The sequence below is a fragment of the Myxocyprinus asiaticus genome, chromosome 45 (genome assembly GCF_019703515.2).
Source record: "Myxocyprinus asiaticus isolate MX2 ecotype Aquarium Trade chromosome 45, UBuf_Myxa_2, whole genome shotgun sequence".
NCBI lineage: Eukaryota > Metazoa > Chordata > Actinopteri > Cypriniformes > Catostomidae > Myxocyprinus > Myxocyprinus asiaticus.
In genome coordinates this window covers 2,214,964-2,234,176 of record NC_059388.1, presented here as the reverse complement: position 1 = coordinate 2,234,176, position 19,213 = coordinate 2,214,964, and the positions used below count along the sequence as shown (strand labels likewise).

Sequence of the window (19,213 nt, the reverse complement as noted above, 5' to 3'; positions counted from 1 at the left end):
TGGACTTGCAATCATTACTGAAGGATACACTTGTGGTCATTCGCTCATTAGGAGTATGAGTGCCCCCTGCTGTACAATATACGTCAATATATGTCAATAATGCTGAGAGGAAGCGAGACACGTTGCAGAATGATTATGAATGAGTTGGAATGCGGCACATGATCCGCTTCTTGTGGAGCCGAATTCGGCTCGTGTCTGTTCGGATAGAGGCTGTGTATAACTGCAGTGGCTGTGGAATGGTCAGATCGAGTGCTGCGCGGCAGCAAAGTTGCATTAAGATGTCTGCGTTGGTTTGAAAAGAATTGTCATTAGATTATCGGTCGATTGAAGGGAGTTCTGTGTTGCATGATGCCCCTGTGTTCAGAATGAAATAAATCACGCTCCGAAGGGCACTTTGGAGGGAGAAACAATCGTGATATTCATGTTAGAAGATGACGAACAATCGCTAGATAGAGCACGCCCTCTAAACAAGCTGTGGCGTGGTAATGAGGCTGATGGGCATCACCTGTGCAGCAGAACCTGATTAAAAATGCTGGGGGGTTGAAATGGTGGTTGGATTGAATAGTTAATCTTTGTTTCTTTCGCTTTCAAATAAAATTGAATTCTAATGGCATGAAGCCGGAAGGACGCCTGTTTGCGGAGGCAGTTTGTACTGCTTTCCGGGTGGAAAGTTTAGATAATAGAACACATGAGCAGTCGCAGAGAGCTGTTTCACATTTTGAAAGTGCAGGAGCAGCCAGTTTGCGGCAGCAACTTCGCACTATTAACTGCTTCGTCGAATGGAGCATAGAAAGACAGACAGGGTAAAAAAAAAAATAATAATAAAATAAGTAATAATATATAAAACACTAAACGTGGTAGCCGTCAATACTGCTAAAAAACAAAGAGCTGCTGTGGCAGCTTCTGTTGAATAACGAGACTGTTTGGATGGAAGGCCTGTTCTGGTGGAGCCGAATGCTTTGCAGGGAAGTTGTATCCGATGATCTGTCTGCCTGGGTCTATTCATGGGAAATGGGTGGGGCCGAATGCCGGAAAGACTCTCATGTCAGGAGAGTTGTCACAGGAAGCAGGTAAGCAGTAGCTTATATACTCCTGCTCATGGGCTGTGATTTGTCGGATTAAAATTAACATGCTCCTCCCGAACCTCTGTTAATTAACTCCATTTCATTTTGAACGAATATTTTATGTGACTCAGAAGAACCAGTAGTCTCAGAGAGTGATTCGTTCATTTTGTGTTGGCCACGCATGCGCATTGTGCAACCTCTGTTTGTTTGTTATGTGAAAACTGCTTAGGCGCTGTACAGGAAACAGAAATGATTAGTTCACCTCTCGAGTCTTCTTGACCGGGTCGTTCATTCTTTTGTAACATGGCAGCCGTATATGCTATGCACACACACAGGAAGCAGAAATTATTAGTTCACCTCTCGAGTCATCAGTCAGAGTTGTTTGACGGGGGAGCGAACGATTCCGACGGGAGGATTCCAAAGGTGAACTGATCATTTCTGCTTCTCATAATTTGTCCTTGGCTGCATTATCATTTTTTCCTTATTGGGACTATAATCAAAGTTTGCATAAGTAGACGTGTTGGGGGGATTTGGCTACTGAAAATTTAAAATTTTAATTTAATTCTGCTCAAATGAATGAAATGACTTGAATAAAGATTTGTTCATTTTGCTGAACGAGACTCAAAGATCCAAGTCAGTAAAATTATCCGATCTTCCCATCACTAATTAATGCCGCTTTGGAAAATGCAGGGTTTTCTTACTCTATAAGTCTACTTCAATGTTCTCATCGGAAGCACCACTGCTGTGGTGTGCCTCTGACATCTAGTGGTAGGCCCCACACTGCATTCCCTTTTTCATCAGATAATTTCATTACCAGTGTAATGCATTCTGCGCCTTATATGATCAGATCATACCAGGGTTGATTCCTATTTCATGGCATATTTACATTTTATTACTCGTTCAGGCATCATTAAAGTGCAGAAATTTGAATCATATGTGTCTTCATAAAACTCTTTGTTTGGACCATGTTTCAATCTATGGGGATTTTCAAAGCATTGGGGCTTTATCAATGTTTCAAATTTCAAAGCTCATTATGAGTTTAACAGTCATGTCAGCCTAACTACATTTTTAATTTAAGTATCAACACATTTCAGTATGATGCTGTTCACTTTTAATGTGCTGTGGTTGAGGATGTTACATTTAGTAGCAGGTAAGTTAGGTTTGGCAATCATTGGATAAAACCTGTGCTGAACCAGTGCTCATTATTTTCATCTTGCTACTGTTAATTTCTGTTCCTGCTGGTAAGTCATAGCTCCCTCCTAATGCTTTTATGTTATTTCTTCAACTATGTTGCCAAATGCTTTATTGATTTTAAAGTTATCAATGTTTTCGTTTCGCTCTATTCAATGTGTGTATATATATTTTTAAATAATAAAAAAATATGTTGCATTCAGGGCAGCTCTCATCTAGCAGCAGGCAGTAGGATTCGTTCCTCTGGACATCACAGTGCTGGATTGGAGTTCTTGAAACACATCCCTAAATTCAGTCCACTGGAGCTGCATGTCATGGACCATGCATGGTCTGCTGGTTTTACGGACTAATAAAAAATAAAAATAAAAACTTCTACATCCTCAATTTTTTTTGCCATTATGCTCTATTTCCCACAGATGCAAGCTTCCCCACCTCTCTATCATTAGTTCATATTTCCTCCTTCCCAAGCTCCAGTTTCACATTCAATCTCCCACCCCCTTGGGCAAACTCATTTCATATGCACACCATTCATCAAGGCCGCTCAATCTCTCGCCTCACGCTACCATTTCGTCGATAACACTCTGACAATGTATCTATTGATGACCGCCACTGATCAGACCTCAGAAACCCTGAAACCTCCCTTTTCATGCATGCACGCCCTACAAAGGTCCTGAGCAGAGCATGTGAGTGGAGCAGAGCATTGATAATTTCACCTGAGCGGAGAGCGCCTTTTTGAAGATTCCGCTCTGCTCGCTCAGGCCGCTCAGTGCCGCTCGCTCAATCCAGAATGCGCTACGTGATTTGCTGGTTTGGGAATCTGCAAAATATGCTATATGCCTGATGTTATGGAGCTCTAACATTGTTTTAGTGAAGTTGCAAACCTTATAACCTAAATAAATGCAAAGTATAAATCAAAGCTAAGAATGAGGAAATCGAAAGGGAGTGTGGACAGAGGAGAGACTGTGAGAATTAGCAAATATTCCTTTTGGAGTCGTACATGTCACATTGCCAGAGAGCACAAGGATGTGCTACATGAACATGGTAGCACAGCAAAAGGTGAGCTAGCAGACTACACTACTATTCGATAATAAATTAATAGATAAGTAAGGTATCTTGTTGTTTTGCCATCATGTCAGTGCAGCTGTCAGCTAGATACAGGCCCGGTTCTGCAGGGTTGCGAACGTTAGAGCCCCCTCAATTGAATATGTAAGATTAATAATACTGTATACTGGCAAAGCATTTTTCCTTGAATCCTGGCGAACACACACAAAAAATCCCTGCATCAAAACCAATAAACATGTATGATCTTGCAGATCAGTGTCCTAATTTGCAGGCAGAGCATTCTGCTTTTCTTGCCTCTAATTGTACAGTTGAGCATTTGATTGGTAAAGATTTCCGCTCTCGCATAGAGAATTTTATAGCGGAATTATCTCACTTAGCCTAATCGACCGCCTGTTGCTTTCGATTTCTGCTTGGGGAAAAGTGGCACATAACTGCTGGTCAGTTTCCCAAAGCCAAATCCACACCTTAATACATCGCTTGCTGCATTCATGCGCAGAGGAAAAAACCTATAAATGATTGTACATTAGAAAAAAAAAACGTTTTTTAAACGAAGAATATATATATTGGACAAAATCTCACTTTATGCAGGACAAATATTTTTTATTTGTTAAGTCCATGGTTAAAACCTGCTGTACATATAAAGAGCGCATGCACAACGCATGATCTTTTGACGCATATAAAGTCCAGATTCACTTTATAATGCTTTAAAAATATCAAGAAAAAACAAAGAGGCACATGCTATCTACTAATATAATAATTATTATATAAATAACCACAGTCCTTTAGATTGCATATGATTCGTACATATAAAATTGTAGGGAATATTAATAAAGCAACAACACTGAAAAAGAGAAAAACATTCACTGCTCTTTTCTGGATAAGTTAATACACCCTTTAAAACTGAACACAAAATTAGGATGAGAAATTGCTCATTTTAATTTACAGACCCAAAGCCTGATAGCATTAAATCAGAAACATATTAATGTATCAAATCTATAATCATTCCGTGGAGACAACTGAAGAACAATTATGAATTTCACTTTTACCTGCAATATTTTTCCTGGTACCAGTCCATGTTTTCATTATTGCCATAAATGACTCGAACAAACTTTAAAGTTGAAAAGATTGTGGTTTTCTGGGTCAGTTGTATCACTCGGGTCCAGTTTAAACTGAAAAGCGCAAATTTGCACGTATGCGAGTTTCCACGCCAATGCACATATGTTTTATCACTTGTAGAATCATGTTTGATGACTTGTTCAAAGTAAATAATGGTAATTTAGAACTGAAATTTTTTAAGGTATTATTTGAAGATGTTGATGACATATGTGTTAACGAGAAATATTTGACTGATTACAAATGATAATGAAGGTCTGGTAGACCCAGTTATCTTACAGCAGTTGTAAACCAGTCCAAAATAAACAACAAGATTTTATATACAAAAACACAACAGTACAATCACATAATTTCAGATGTATACATTACTAATCATTTGATTATTTAATAATTGTCAGCATATAGTCTATATTTCACCCAGAGGGGCACCTCAGCCCATGTGGGCAAAGGGGCAGTTGCTTGGGCCGCTGTAGCTACCCCCTGTGTACGTGCTTGGAACCAAGTATACTACAGAGAAATTTAATGTCGGAGTGGGATTTGAGCGAACGCTTTTTTAATGGTGAGCGTGAGCTTGGGCCGTGAATGGCTGAGCGGAGCACACATGCATGGAGCGGGTTATTGAGCGGAGTGTCACACTGCTCCGCTTTGCTCACATGCTCTGCAGAGCACCAACTGTAACCCATTCTCTCAGGCGAGCACATTCCCAGGTTTTCAATTCAATCGCTACTCTCTATCTCGTTCAGGAGTTCCATCGACATCTCCATTCGCCAGCATTCTCATCGCCAGCATAATCTCATGCCCACCTTTTGAACCTTCTGCTGGTCTAAACCCCTCACACCTCCCCTTAGGTTCTGCTAAAACTCATGCAGAAAGGACTCGCCCAGCCCACGCTCTTTTCACCTCTTTTCTCTAATGCTCCAAAACAGACCACATGGGATGCAGTTGTAGCATAACATTATCTATAACCTCCAGCTCTTCCTGCCCAATACCCCCTGCATATTCGGAATACTAGTTCACAATTCGCATCTGATCCCTCAAATAATGCAACCCCTCCCCTAGTCTCGAGGCACTCTTTTAGAATTGGTGCAACCACTACGGCTGCTCATCAAGGACTACCAGAGACCACAATGAGATGCTCGGGTGCTGGTCTTCCTCATCCTCCAGAAATATACTTGACTCAACCCTCAATCATTACACATGCTCAAGCCTCCTCAGCCATAAGTTTTCATACCTATCTGGTGGTGGTCGGGGGCCTCACTGCCCATCCACATCTTTCCCATGCTTATCAAATTCAAGCCATCTATTGTCCTGCAAGGACACCACATAACCACATCCACTCACTAAGGCTTCCACAATCCCAGCATGGTTTTCCTTTGCATAGGTACTGCTCAAGCCTAGCTCGCCCTCGACGGAAGGCTTATAACCTACACGGGATAACTTTCAACGAAAGGTATTGCACGCAATGTCACCATTATCGTATGGCTTTACGCTACGTTGTTCTTCTTTCGGCAAAGATACTCCAAACAACGCCCACCCTCGTCAGAGGGTTCATAGTCAAATGTTGTTTTCTTTCAATGAAGGGTGTTGCACGCAATGTCGCCATTATTGTATGGCTTTACGGTATGCTGTTCATCTTTCGGCAAAGATATTCCAAACAACGCTGCCCTCGTCGGAGGGTTCATAATCAAATGTTGTTTATATTTCAACAAAGATACTGCACAACAATGCTAGCCTAACATAGAGCCTCATACCACGTTGTTCATCTTTTGCAAAGAGTCTGCACAACAATGGGGCTCCTTGATGGAGGGCCCAAAACTGTACTCAAGGACAAGGACAAAAAATTACACTCAAGGACAAATTACACTCGAGGACAAAAAAAATCCCCAACAAAAATATCTATCATACCCTCTATCATAAAAGCCATCAGTAAACGCAAGCACGGCTTTTCCTACTGCAAAGGTATTGCACAACCATGCCAGGGATACGGAATATTTCATGCAAGTGTCAATTCTATATCTTCACATCTCCTTTTCTTTTCTATAGATTGAACGCCAAACACAAGACCTGGTTCGTAACCTGACTGAATCTTCTCTTTTGGGGGTAGTATTTTATCTCTCTCTTTTGGGGTAGGCTCCTCACCCCTGCATTCTATCTCTGGCAGGATCTGATGGTTCCGAGTAAAACAACTTCGGACCACCAGACAGGGCTTATGCCAAAGAGAGACATTACATTCCTGTTTTATGTTCATCAAATGAATGTAATCTAGAACTTTACTCAAATCTGCGAGTCTTCCTGATAGAAATGTAAGTGCAGCATAGTTCTAGTGGAAAGACTAGCAGCTTCACATCATTGCACCATTAGCTAGGTAACTCCTAGCCAATCACATGTAAGCCATTGCTTTATAAGTCTGCTCACAATCTATCACATTGCTGTTTCAGTGTGCTAACACGGCAACGTCCACCACCACCAGTTGTGTCCCATCCTGCACGGGGGTAGGTTCCTCGCCCCTGCCTCCTATCTCCGGCAGAATCTGATGGTTCCCAGTACAACAACTTCGGACCGCAAGACGGAGCTTACGCCAAAGAGAGACATTACATTCCTGTTTTATATTCATCAAATAAATGTAATCTAAATCTTTACTCAAATCTGCTAGTGTTCCTGATATAATGACTCTTCCTAATTTATCTTTAATTTGTTTGAGACATTTGAATTGTAGATGCTTATTTATCAATGTAATGACTCCCATACTCTTACTTGAGCTAACACTAAAGAAAACATGTCCACCCCAAATCTTCTAAAAATGTTCAGCTTCCTGCGGGGAAAGATGTGTTTCTTGAAGAAACACTATATCATATTTCTTATGTTTAAGAAAAGAAATAACCTTCCTTCTTTTTATGGAGTGTCCAAACCCATTCACATTCCACGTGGAGAGAGACAGTCCACTCATATTAACATTTGACATTGACATATTAGAAAAAATAGGTTGTGTGTCAACAGTAAAATTATAAAGACCACATTCCAACATTAGTGCAACAATCAAACCCCAAACGTCCCCCAGAACCAAACAAACAGAAAAAAGAAAAGTGTGCGCATTAACCCCACCTACGACAATGCCAACCGGCGTCCATCCCTCTAAACTCAAACAGTCCATGTACGCCTACGAGAGTCCCCGCAACAACTTTGCCTTTGGATTGCTCATGTCCGGTGCTTCTATACAAATTTTGTTAGACAGAATTATTTAACAGAAAATAATATAAAACAAACTCCAACCAATAGGCAGAATAAACACAAAGAACGTGTAGATTCATTCTCAAAACTGTATCGAAGGAGTGTTATTCCACAAAACAAACTCCAGCTGCTAGGCGGAACCAGCACAAAAAGAAACAAAAAAGGCACCCAGCTTCCTCAGACAGTAAAGAGTATATTGAGTGAGTCAAGTTCACTTGGGGGCCACATGAAAAACACACCATGACTTCCTCAGTCCATAGATTTTTTGAAAGACATCGCTTGTTGTGAGCATGTAAATATTTTGCCACCATCCTTTGTATCTATTCTCAATTTGGCTGGGAACTTCAGTGTAAAAGTGACCCTTCATTGATGCAAAAGTTTCTTGAAGGAGTGTTACTACACAGAACAAACTCCAGCTGCTAGGTGGAACCAACACAAAAAGAAACAAAAATGGTGCCCAGCTTCCTCAGACAGTCAAGTGTATGTACAGCGAGACAGCTCACTTGGGGGCCATATGAAAGTCACCAAATGGTTTACTCACCTCATTGGCTCTATGAAAGACAATGCTTGTTGTGGGCATGTAAATATTGTGCGGCCATCCTTAGTATCTATTCTCAATTTGTCCGGAAACATCAGAGCAAAAGCGATCTTCCATTGATGTAAGAGTTTCTTGCAATCCTTGAATTGATCACGTTTCTCTCTTGTCGAATTCGCAAAATCTGGGAACAAGAAAATGCTGTGACTCTTCCAAGAAAGCTTTCCTTTGCTCCTCGCCTCACGCAACATGACATCTTTATCGGATGATCTCAGAAATTTGGCCAGAATTGATCGGGGCCGGTCTCCCTCAGCCGATCTCCAAGCTGGGACTCTGTGAGCTTGCTTGATTTCCAGCTTGTGGCCTGTTATGTCAAGCAGACTTGGGAAGAGTTGTCTAGGAATTTCACCATATCTCTGCCTTTTTCATGCTCAGGAATTCTAACAATTCGGACATTATTTCGCCAGCTACAATTGTCCAAATCCTCCAGTTTTTCCCAAAAGGGCCTGAAACATCTGCCATCAATGATAGTGTTGGGAGAAAACAGAGGCTACATCCATTACTAAGGGATGCCGAAACTTTGTAGAAAGTGTGGGAAAATTGGGCAATTAGCTGAAGAATGCCAAGAAAGTGTATGTGGGAAGTGCAAAGAAATTGGGCACAATTTTCAAGAATGCACAAATGGCACGCAACATAATCTATGTTGAGAAGCATCCCATCTCTAAAGAGATTGCCCAAAAAGCTTTGCCAACAAGTTAAAAGCTAACAAAATGCTAACAGATCATATAGATTACTTTTGTGTTTCCTTTAAGTGAATTTTAGAGCTACAAGAAAGAAAGTCAAACACATCTGTAATGGCATGAGGCTGAGTAAATGATGAGAGAATTTTCATTTTTGGGTGAACTATACCTTTATCCCTCTGTAGCTGATGGAGGCATAGGAGCGGTCACTGTTTTTTTCTTATAACAACGGCAATGACATAAAATATTCAGTCATTTATGGTCATACAGATAAGAGGAAGACATCATTCAAAACTGTAAAGGATCTGCTTTTATTTGTGTCCACTCACAATAAAAACAAAACGCTGTGCTTTTGTAAAATACAGAAAACAAAAAGGATGCACTTTCTGCTGTCTCCATCTCTGTTAACTTTTGTCTGGAGCACGACACAAAACTTAAATGAAACTCAGCGTATAATTGCCGCACAGACATGTAAATATGTCTATAGAAACCTTGAAATGTCTACTTTAAAATGAACCAATTCAAATCCATAACAAATATTTTCAAATTATGTGATGCGTTTGAAACTAACGAGAGGTACAGTTTTCTGTCTCATCTCATTAGTGCTGTTCTAGGCACACCCATTAGCAGAGCACGCTATTCATATGATAATGACCTGGGATGAGCCTTACAAATATGGTAAATGCCCCCATTAATGCTATAAAAGTGGCATCAAGCTTCATCAGATTAACTGATTTCCCATTGCTTTTGGAAGATGGCACCATTACTCACGTGAGGAAGCTCTCCAGATGATCCTGGAAAGTGAGGAAGAATTCACATTTTCCTCAGAAGAGTGCAACTCTGATGATGAACAGTTGCATTTTGAAGAGCGACTTGATCCAGCAGAGGATATAATTTCTGAGTAAGTCATTTATTCTTACTTACAGATCTATACTCAGACTGAAATCAACCAGTTTGTAATATTTTGAGTGAAATCTAAATGTCGTACAAAACGAGTATGCAAATGTTAGTTTTGACTAGCATATGACCTGTGTTTACTGTAAAATGCTGCCTCATCAACGAAGCTTGGGTTCGGAAAAATCTGCTCAGGGGTCCGTTCTTCATACGTCGCTAACTCAGTTAGCTGGATTTGATTATTGACGATTTGTCATGATCTTGGATTGTTAGGTTCTTCGACGCTCATCCTGGACTTGCTGTAATAGCAACAGGTCCGTAAGCTTAAACCTGATCGGGAGCAGGCTTATTTCATGTAAACAAGATTAGATTGCGGCTTTATAAGCTGAGGTGATATGGGAAGTCTGTAACATCCATGTTATGTCCGTTTTTACAACAGCAACCTGTTGTGGAAGGTGCAAGGATAATTTGCAGAGCTTTTCAAATTAATCGCATATTGCGGGATAGACAGGATCCTTTAGCGCAGCGCGATCCTATACTTTTTGAGAGATATCGGTTTTCTCGTGAGGGTGTCATTTACATCATTAATTTTTTGGAACCACATATTAAATGTTCGACACGGAGTCAGGCTTTAACCACAGCACAAATTGTGTGCATTGCCCTGAGATTCTTTTTGAGTTGCACTTACCTTTACACTATTGGAGATGCGGAGAAATTGGTGAAAAGTGCTGTCTGTCGTGCCATTCGCAAAGTTTACCTGGCACTCAAGCAGTTTTTAGGGGTTTTTGTGGTATTTCCAAGCTACTTAATGCCCCAGGTTGTAAAACAGATTTTTTTTTGCCATTGCAGGTTCATTCAAAATTGTTAATGAAGATCATGCAATCATGACCATGCCGATAAGTATGACTTGTGTCCCGCAGGCTTCCCTAGTGTGACTGGTGCCATAGACTGCACACACATCCCCATCAAGGCCCCACCAGGCCCCAATGAAGGGGATTTTGTGAACCGAAAGGGGGTTCACAGTGTAAATGTGCAGGTAAGTTACTATTAGGATTCTTAATATTCCAGATTAGTAATATATCAAATAAAAAAAGGAATGTTACAAAAATATACAGTTGACTGACTAAAATCTCTTAGATGGTGTGTGACTCTGTGCGCCATATCACAAATGTGAGAGTTACATTTATGCACATTATTTGAACATGGTAAGGGAAAATATAGATGTCAAGGTCACTGTATTACATACACTTATGCTGGGCCTAACAGAACTGCATTTTTCCATTATACAGGTGATTATGACAGGATCCTGTTTGGAGACAGGGGCTATGCCTGCAGGCAATATTTTATGACGCCATTCCCTGACCCAAACCCCGGACCACAAACCCCGTTACAATGCAGCTCTAGCCAGGACAAGGACATGCATTGAAATGACATTTGGGCAACTAAAGGGAAGATGTCCCCAAAGGGCCGTTCAATGGCCGTTTCAGTGTCTGAAAAGTTGCACCTGACAGGGCCTGCGACATTGTTGCATGTGCCGTATTACACAACATTGCCACCATCAGAAAGGAGAGGACCCCTGTGGTGGAGGTGAGCCTGATGATCACCTCCAGCCAGTGCACTTGGACCAACCTAGTGGCAGAGCTGCATGAGACAGAATTGTGGAACACCATTTTTGATAAGTTTAATAAAAGACAAGACAAATATACTCAGTCCCTTGAGAGTTTTATTTCAATTATTCTTTGTAAAGAAAAGTAATCAGTAATCAGTCATCTTTTGCCTGCAATAAGACATATTGTTATGTAAGGTCAACAATAGTACTCTGTGTGAAATGGTGTATTAGCACTTACTCTGAAGTTCCTTTTGAAGCAACTCTATCTCTAATGCCAGTTTCTTCTTCTTTAAGTGGTTAAGTTCTATTTCTCCCCTTAATTTTTGTTTTTTCAGGGAAAAATTCTTTATTTTGTGTTGAAGACTCCATTTATATAGGGAACGGATGTCACCCTGTGCCATTTGTGGACAAAACAATGAACAATACATGCCTCATGCAACAAAAATAAAAAGGAAAAGTACAACATCTCCCACCTCTGTATCACTTCTCTGTGCAGACTCTTCTGTGGGCCTTTCTGTGGATGTGGACTCCTGTAACTCATATTGCAGTCAGAAATAATAGGTACAGGAGTATATATAAATTAAGTCAAGTTATTTATGCACTTACAGGTACTTCCTCCAAAGGACAGTCATCTGAGAGGGTTTCTTCACTGTCCTGTGCAATAGAAACAAATGGGCATTACAAAGTGTTGTGCTTCACTTTTGATGTAAAAAGTCCACTTACTGCACATGCTTCAGCCAGCACTTGCTTGGGAACAGGTAAAAGTGGTGGTGTATTATGTAAAACTGCACAAAAGGGGTAAACACAATGTCATTACAATGAACCACTGTAAAAAAATTTGATCAATAACTCATGGCAACATATTTTTACATTAACTCTAAATAAGTTAGAGTTAATAGTTCACTTTAAGTTAAAGCAATTCATCACTAATCAAGATTTAACATAGTTGAAATGACTGTAACAGCCATTTGGATTATACTTAATTTAATGCAGCAACAAATTATTTTACAGTGTACTAAGAAAATTGAAAGCTCATTTACCAGTAATGAAGGTGTTTCTGCTACTGGTCCCTGGATGTGGGTCTAAGGAAGTGCTGCCCCCAGGGATGCCCTCCACAATGGGTCGGTTCACATTCAACCCAAGGGCCTGCTCTTCTGCCGGGGTATAACGTGGGGGTGCAGGACCACCACCTGTTTTTTTTTTTTTTGGTTGCTGTTATAAACAGACAAACACATCATTTAACAGTGCCTTTTTAAAAGAGACTAAGAAAAGTATAAGTAGTAAAGATTACCATTTTGTAGAATATTCTTGTATTTCACTTTTGCTTGTTCCCATGTTCTAGTGGGTCCCATGGTGGCTCTGACATTAAAGATGATAAACAAAGTAATTATTAAATTATTAAAATACAAAAATATATACTGTAATAAGTGATAAAAACATCTAACATGGTCACCACTTACGCATTTAATTTGTCTGCTACTTTTTGCCAGTCCTCTCTCCTGGCTTTTGCAGACTTTGAGGTGTTCCCTGGCGTTTTAATTAAACCTTCAAATTACGCATAACCTTCAAGCAATAGCACTTGCTCTGTTGCGGAGAAAAACTGGGCACGCTCTTTGGCCATGGTGAGCAGTCAATAGCAGCGTTGCTGATCAAGGTTTCTACTATCGATACATATCCCCTTTTAAACCAACACATGAACACGCAATTATCCCAGACAACTCAATCCAGCGATACTAATCATAAACAACAGGTGTGTTCGAAGAACCTAATTAGCCAGATCATGATTAGCACGAAGATGTCATCTTGGATGTGTCATTTGATCTCGGATGTAATAAGCGAGGTATGAAGAACGGACCCCAGGTGTAACTGTTTGGAATCTGCTATAAATATGTCTGATCGATGCTCCATCAACAGACATATACAGCGTGTGTCCATACTGATTAATTGCTCATCAGTTATACATGTACTGGTATCCCTGCTAACACACGACGTACCAGTTAAGTAACTTATTCAACCTTTTTGGTAATTTTATGACTTACTAATTGGCAATGTAACTGCAAAGTCACAGGCCTGTAATTTAATTACCATTATATGACCAATTTGCAAAGTCATTGTTACATCCTCCTTATGTCCCAAGCTAACCCAGAATGATCCAGTTACTAATATATTCGTAATATTTAGATAATTTCATGACTTACTGATAACGAAACTGCAACGTCATAGGCTCGTAATTTCATTACCATTAAATTACCAATTTACAATGTCTTCTTTATGTCCTAAGCTCACCCAGAATGGTCCAGTTACACAATGTATTCGTAATATTGGCAATGTAACTGTGATGTCATGGGCCTGTAATTTCATTACCACTTCACCTATTCTTCTTCTTACATTCTCCAAATGTGAGCCGATAACCAGCAAATGTCTTTCATAACACAGGAAAATTTGATTTCTATCAAAGATTTTTTGTTTAGCAGTTTCATAATTGAGTTCATTCAAGTTTTGTATACCTGTATTTGGAAGACTAAGAGGATAGGTATTCAATCTTACTAAATGTGTCAATATAAAACATCCTGGTTACTTGCGTAACCTCCATTCCCTGATGGAGGGAACGAGATGTAGTGACACTAGGGGTCACTCTTGGGAGCCCCAAACACCTCTGGTCTTTGATAAAAAGCCAATGAAAATTGGCGAGTGGTATTTGCATGCCACTCCCCCGGACATATGGGTATAAAAGGGGCTGGTATGCAACCACTCATTCAGGTTTTATGCTGAGGAGCCAATATAAGGTCCGGCCATTTCAGCGGGTAGTTCAGCGTTGTGGCAGGAGGGACACAATGTCTCGTTCCCTCCATCAGGGAACGGAGGTTACGCAAGTAACCAGGACTTTCCCTATCTGTCACTCACTCGACGTTGTGTCGATGTAGTTACACTAGGGGTCCCTATACGAAAGGCTGCAACTGGCTGAACTGTGTTACGTGAACTGGCGGTGTGTGACAGACAGACCACTCTGTGCCTCGTAGCCAGTGCACCAGGCCGACACGTAACCTCCCCCAACATAGTTATGAGTGTTGAACGGCCCTTTGGGGACAAGTCGACTACCCATAAGATAGAGGCAGGCTAACCCAGTCGTGGCCTCTTTTCCCCTTCTTTTTTCCACTCCCTAAAAAAGAAGGGGGATTATCCGACTGGGCCGCCAGGTCTAGTCGGGGGGTGTCCCTCCCAAGGGGAGGACACTGCGGAGACCACACCTTGCTGACCATGTGGAGAGTCTCATGGTAGATCCTACCCAACGGGGGAGGAGTTACTACAAACATGAAGACTGTGGCAGAGGGGGCTCTGCCCAAGGAAGACGCAGTTTGCCAACAGGGAAACGAATTAGCGGAAGATATACATCGCATGGGGTTACCTTACAGGGAACCACCACATGCGGAGCACCTACCCCAGAACAGGGCTCTTAGTTAGCACATGTACTGGGCTGGCAGCGAGTCTCTCCGAAAACTCGGCTGCCACAGGGCTCGGAGGAAATCAACCAGGGAATATAGTTTGTGAACACTACTGGGAATTAATGGCACATGTCTTCAGCTCAGAGGAGGTGAAAGGCGCTACGTGCAAGCAATACACCTGGCCGGCTATCCCGGGCTTATCCGCTTGTATTGCGTGCCACTACCTGGGACGAAACCGGTTCCACCCGGAGGTTGTAGAACCTTGCAAAGGTGTTGGGTGTTGCCCAGCCCGCTGCTCTGCAAATGTCTGTTAGAGAGGCACCCCTGGCCAGGGCCCAGGAGGCCGCAACACCCCTGGTAGAATGGGCTCGTAGCCCTACCGGGGGCGGTACGTTCTGGGCATGATATGCCATAGATATGGCGTCAATGAGCCAGTGGGCGATCCTCTGCTTGGAGACAGCGCTTCCTTTCCGCTGTGCACCAAAGCAGACAAAGAGCTGCTCAGAGATCCTAAAGCTCTGTGTGCGATCCAAATAGATGGGTAAAGCGTGCACCGGACACAGCAACGACAGGGCTGGGTCTGCCTCCTCCTGGGGCAGCACTTGCAGGTTCACCACTTGGTCCCTAAAAGGGGTCGTGGGAACCTTGGGCACATAGCACGGTCGGGGTCTCAAGATCACGTGAGAGTAGCCCGGACCGAACTCCAGGCACGTTTCGCTGACAGAGAACGCTTGCAGGTCTCCTTCCGTCTTGATGGAAGTGAGCGCAGTCAGGAGGGCAGTCTTCAAGGAGAGCGCCTTAAGCTCAGCTGACTGTAAAGGCTCAAAGGGGGCTCTCTGTAGATCCTGAAGAACTATAGAGAGGTCCCATGAGGGAACGAGGTGCGGTCTGGAGGGGTTCAGACTCCTGGTGCCTCTCAGGAACCTGATGATCAGGTCGTGCTTCCCTAAGAACTTACCGTCCACTGTGTTGAGGTGTGCTGCTATAGCAGCAACGTAAACCTTCAAGGTGGAAGGGGACAGCCGCCCTTCCAACCTCTCCTGCAGGAAGGAAAGCACCTATCTGACTGCGCATCTCTGGGGTCTTCCCGTTGGGAAGAACACCACTTAACGAACAGACACCACTTAAAGGCATACAGACGCCACGTAGAGGGGGCCCTAGCCTGAGTGATTGTGTCTTCCACTGCGGGTGGTAGACCGCTTAGGTCTTCCACGTCCCATCCAGGGGCCAGACATGGAGATTCCAGAGGTCTGGTCTGTTGCGAGGAGCGTGAGGTCCGAGAACCACGTCTGGGTGGGCCATTGGGGTGCTGCCAGGATGACCTGCTCCTCGTCCTCCCTGACCTTGCACAGAGTCTGTGCAAGTAGGCTCACTGGGGGAAACGCATATTTGCATAGGCCAGGAGGCCAGCTGTGTGCCAGCGCATCTATGCCTAGGGGTGCTTCAGTCAGGGCGTACCAGAGCGGGCAGTGGGAGGATTCGTCGTGCCTGTCCGAATCGACTCCAATCAGCTAGACCACCTGAGGGTGGAGTCTCCACTCTCCCCTGAGGGTAACCTGCCATGACAGTGCGTCCACTGTAGTGTTGAGGTCGCCCGGGATGTGAGTGGCTTGCAGCGACTTGAAGTGCTGCTGACTCCAGAGGAGGAGATGGCGGGCAATTTATGACATACAACGAGAGCACAGACTGCCTTGGTGGTTGACATATGCTACCCTAGCTGTGTTGTCTGTCCGAACTAACATGTGCTTGCCCTGGATAAAAGGCCGGAACCTCCGCAGGGCGAGCAATATTGCCAACAACTCGAGGCAGTTGATGTGCCAATGCAGTCGCAGGCCCGTCCATAAGCCGGCGGCTGCGTGCCCATTGCAAACAGCTCCCCAGCCCGTTTTGGAGGCATCTGTCATGACCACGATGCGCCTGGAGACCTGCTATAGGGGAACACCTGCCCGTAGAAACGAGAGGTCAGTCCAAGGTCTGAAAAGATGGTGACAGACCGGCGTGATGACCACGCAGTGTGTCCCATGGCGCCATGCCCATCTCGGGACTTGAGTCTGAAGCCAGTGCTGAAGCGGTCTCATATGCATCAACCCGAGCAGGGTGGCCACCACTGAGGATGCCATATGCCCCAGGAGCCTCTGAAAGAGTTCAGTGGAACCGCTGTTTTCTGTTTGAACGCCTTCAAACAGGCCAGCACAGACTGTGCACGCACGTTCGTGAGGCGCGCTGTCAAAGAGACTGAGTCCAACTACAAACCGAGAAAAGAGATGCTCTGAACCGGGAGGAGCTTGCTCTTTTCCCAGTTGACCCGAAGCCCTAGTCGGCTGAGGTGCGAGAGCACTAAGTCCCTGTGTGCGCACAACATGTCCTGAGAGTGAGCTAGGATTAACCAATCATCGAGATAGTTGAGAATGCGAATGCCCACTTCCCTTAACGGGCAAGGGCTGCCTCTGCGACTTTCGTGAAGACGCAAGGGGACAAGGACAGGCCAAAAGGGAGGACCTTGTACTGATACGCCTGACCCTCGAATGCAAACTGCAGAAAGGGTCTGTGTCGAAGTAGAATTGAGACGTGAAAGTACGCGTCATTCAGGTCTACCGCCGCGAACCAATCTTGATGCCGGATGCTCGCCAGAATGCGTTTTTGCGTCAGCATCTTGAACGGGAGTCTGTATAAAGCCCGGTTCCGTACTCGCAGGTCCAAGATTAGCCGCAACCCACTGCCTTTTTTCGGTATGATGAAGTAGGTGCTGTAAAACCCCTTCTTCATCTCGGCCGGAGGGACAGGTTCTATAGCACCCTTCCGTAGGAGGGTAGCGATCTCCGCGTGCAAGGTAGCAGCATTTTCATCCTATACCAAGGTGAAGTGGATACCGCTGAGCCTGGGCGGACACCTGGTGAACTGAATCGTGTAGCCGAGTCGGACGGTCCGGACCAGCCATCGCGATGGATTGGAAAGCACAAGCCACGCTTCCAAGTTCCGCACAAGGGGGACCAAAGGGACAACGTCATTGGATGTACCAACAGGTGGGGCCTTGCATGTCGTGGCCATGCTGAGTCTAGGGACATCGAAGCACTTACCTGGCTCCTTGTGACCACCCCCGGAACAGCCTGGGATGAGGGAGGAAGAGGCCTGTCCTCGCAACCTGTGGAGATTGTCACATTGGGGGTGGATGTGTGCCACAGCTGGGCACGCAGGGGCGGGGAGACCACCGCTGGCGCACCAATCCTGCAAGGAAAAACCCGTGGATGGTGGTCGTGATGACAACCGTGCACACTGGGTATGTGACCCAGGGAAGGAGGAAACCGCTCTTTTGCTGAACTGTTGGGTACCGCAGCCACTTGGACATGCGAAATCAAATAAAAAGGCAACAAAAGATACTCCATCTGGCCCTCCACCGGCGGATGGAGTGGTCTTACTACCAGCTCCAATGCAGTGGGTTTCGTCGACCCTGGGTCGCCCGTCTCAGGGGCGCTTTGACGACCTTCGTGGGTTCTTAACGTCCGACCATGAGACGGGTGGTCTCTGCTTCCTGCAGCAACGAGCAGATGGGGTGCGAGGTCTTGAGCTGCGCCGGGGCAGGATATGCTGGATAGCTTCTGTCTGCTGCTTCACCGTCGAGAACTGCTGGGCAAAGTTTTCCGAATAGGCCAGCCTGGGAGATGGGGGCAGCAAGGAACCGTGTTTTGTCGGCCTCACCCATCTCAACCAGGTTGAGCCAAAGGTGGCGCTCCTGGACCACTAATGTGGACATCGTCCACCCGAGAGACTGCGCCGTGATCTTCGTCGTTCGGAGAGCGAGTCGGTCGCCGAGCGCCGTTCCTGCATCAGATCTGGGGAGGAACTATCCTCGTGCAGTTCTTTTAGCACCATGGCATGGAGGGCAGAGGTAGCTTGTCCAGCAGCACTGTAGGTTCTGGCCGTCAGGGACGACATGAATCTACAGGGCTTGGATGGGATCTTTGGGCGTCCGCACCAGGTGGCGGCGCTCTACGGGCATTGGTGCACCACGAGCACCTTATCCACTGGGTGAATCATCATATAGCCCCTGGCCGCCCCGCCATCGAGGTTAGTGAGGGTGGGGGAACTGAGGAATTGGGACCGGGCAGTAAAAGATGCCTCCCACGATTATGTCAGCTCCTCGTGCACTTCCGGGAAGAAAGGCACTGGAGCAGGGCGTGGCTGCTTTGAGTGGCGCTGCAAGCCGAGGAACCAATCATCGAGCTGCGAGGGTTCAGGTGAGAGCGGAGGGTTCCATTCTAGCCCGACGCTCGTGGCCGCCCAGGAAAGCATGTCCATCATCTCTGCATCAGCCTGTGACTGGGCAATCAACCCTG

The 19,213-nt window shown here is 44.5% G+C and overlaps 1 long non-coding RNA gene across 1 annotated transcript; it reads left to right on the top strand.

Annotated features, from left to right (window-relative positions):
- The first annotated feature begins 3,861 nt into the window (after positions 1-3,861).
- LOC127435357 (uncharacterized) lies at positions 3,862-11,777 on the top strand. Its single transcript, XR_007896186.1, has 4 exons — positions 3,862-7,053; positions 9,688-9,834; positions 10,748-10,863; positions 11,117-11,777. It is a non-coding gene; the product is annotated as an uncharacterized LOC127435357 (long non-coding RNA).
- The last annotated feature ends 7,436 nt before the right edge of the window (positions 11,778-19,213 follow it).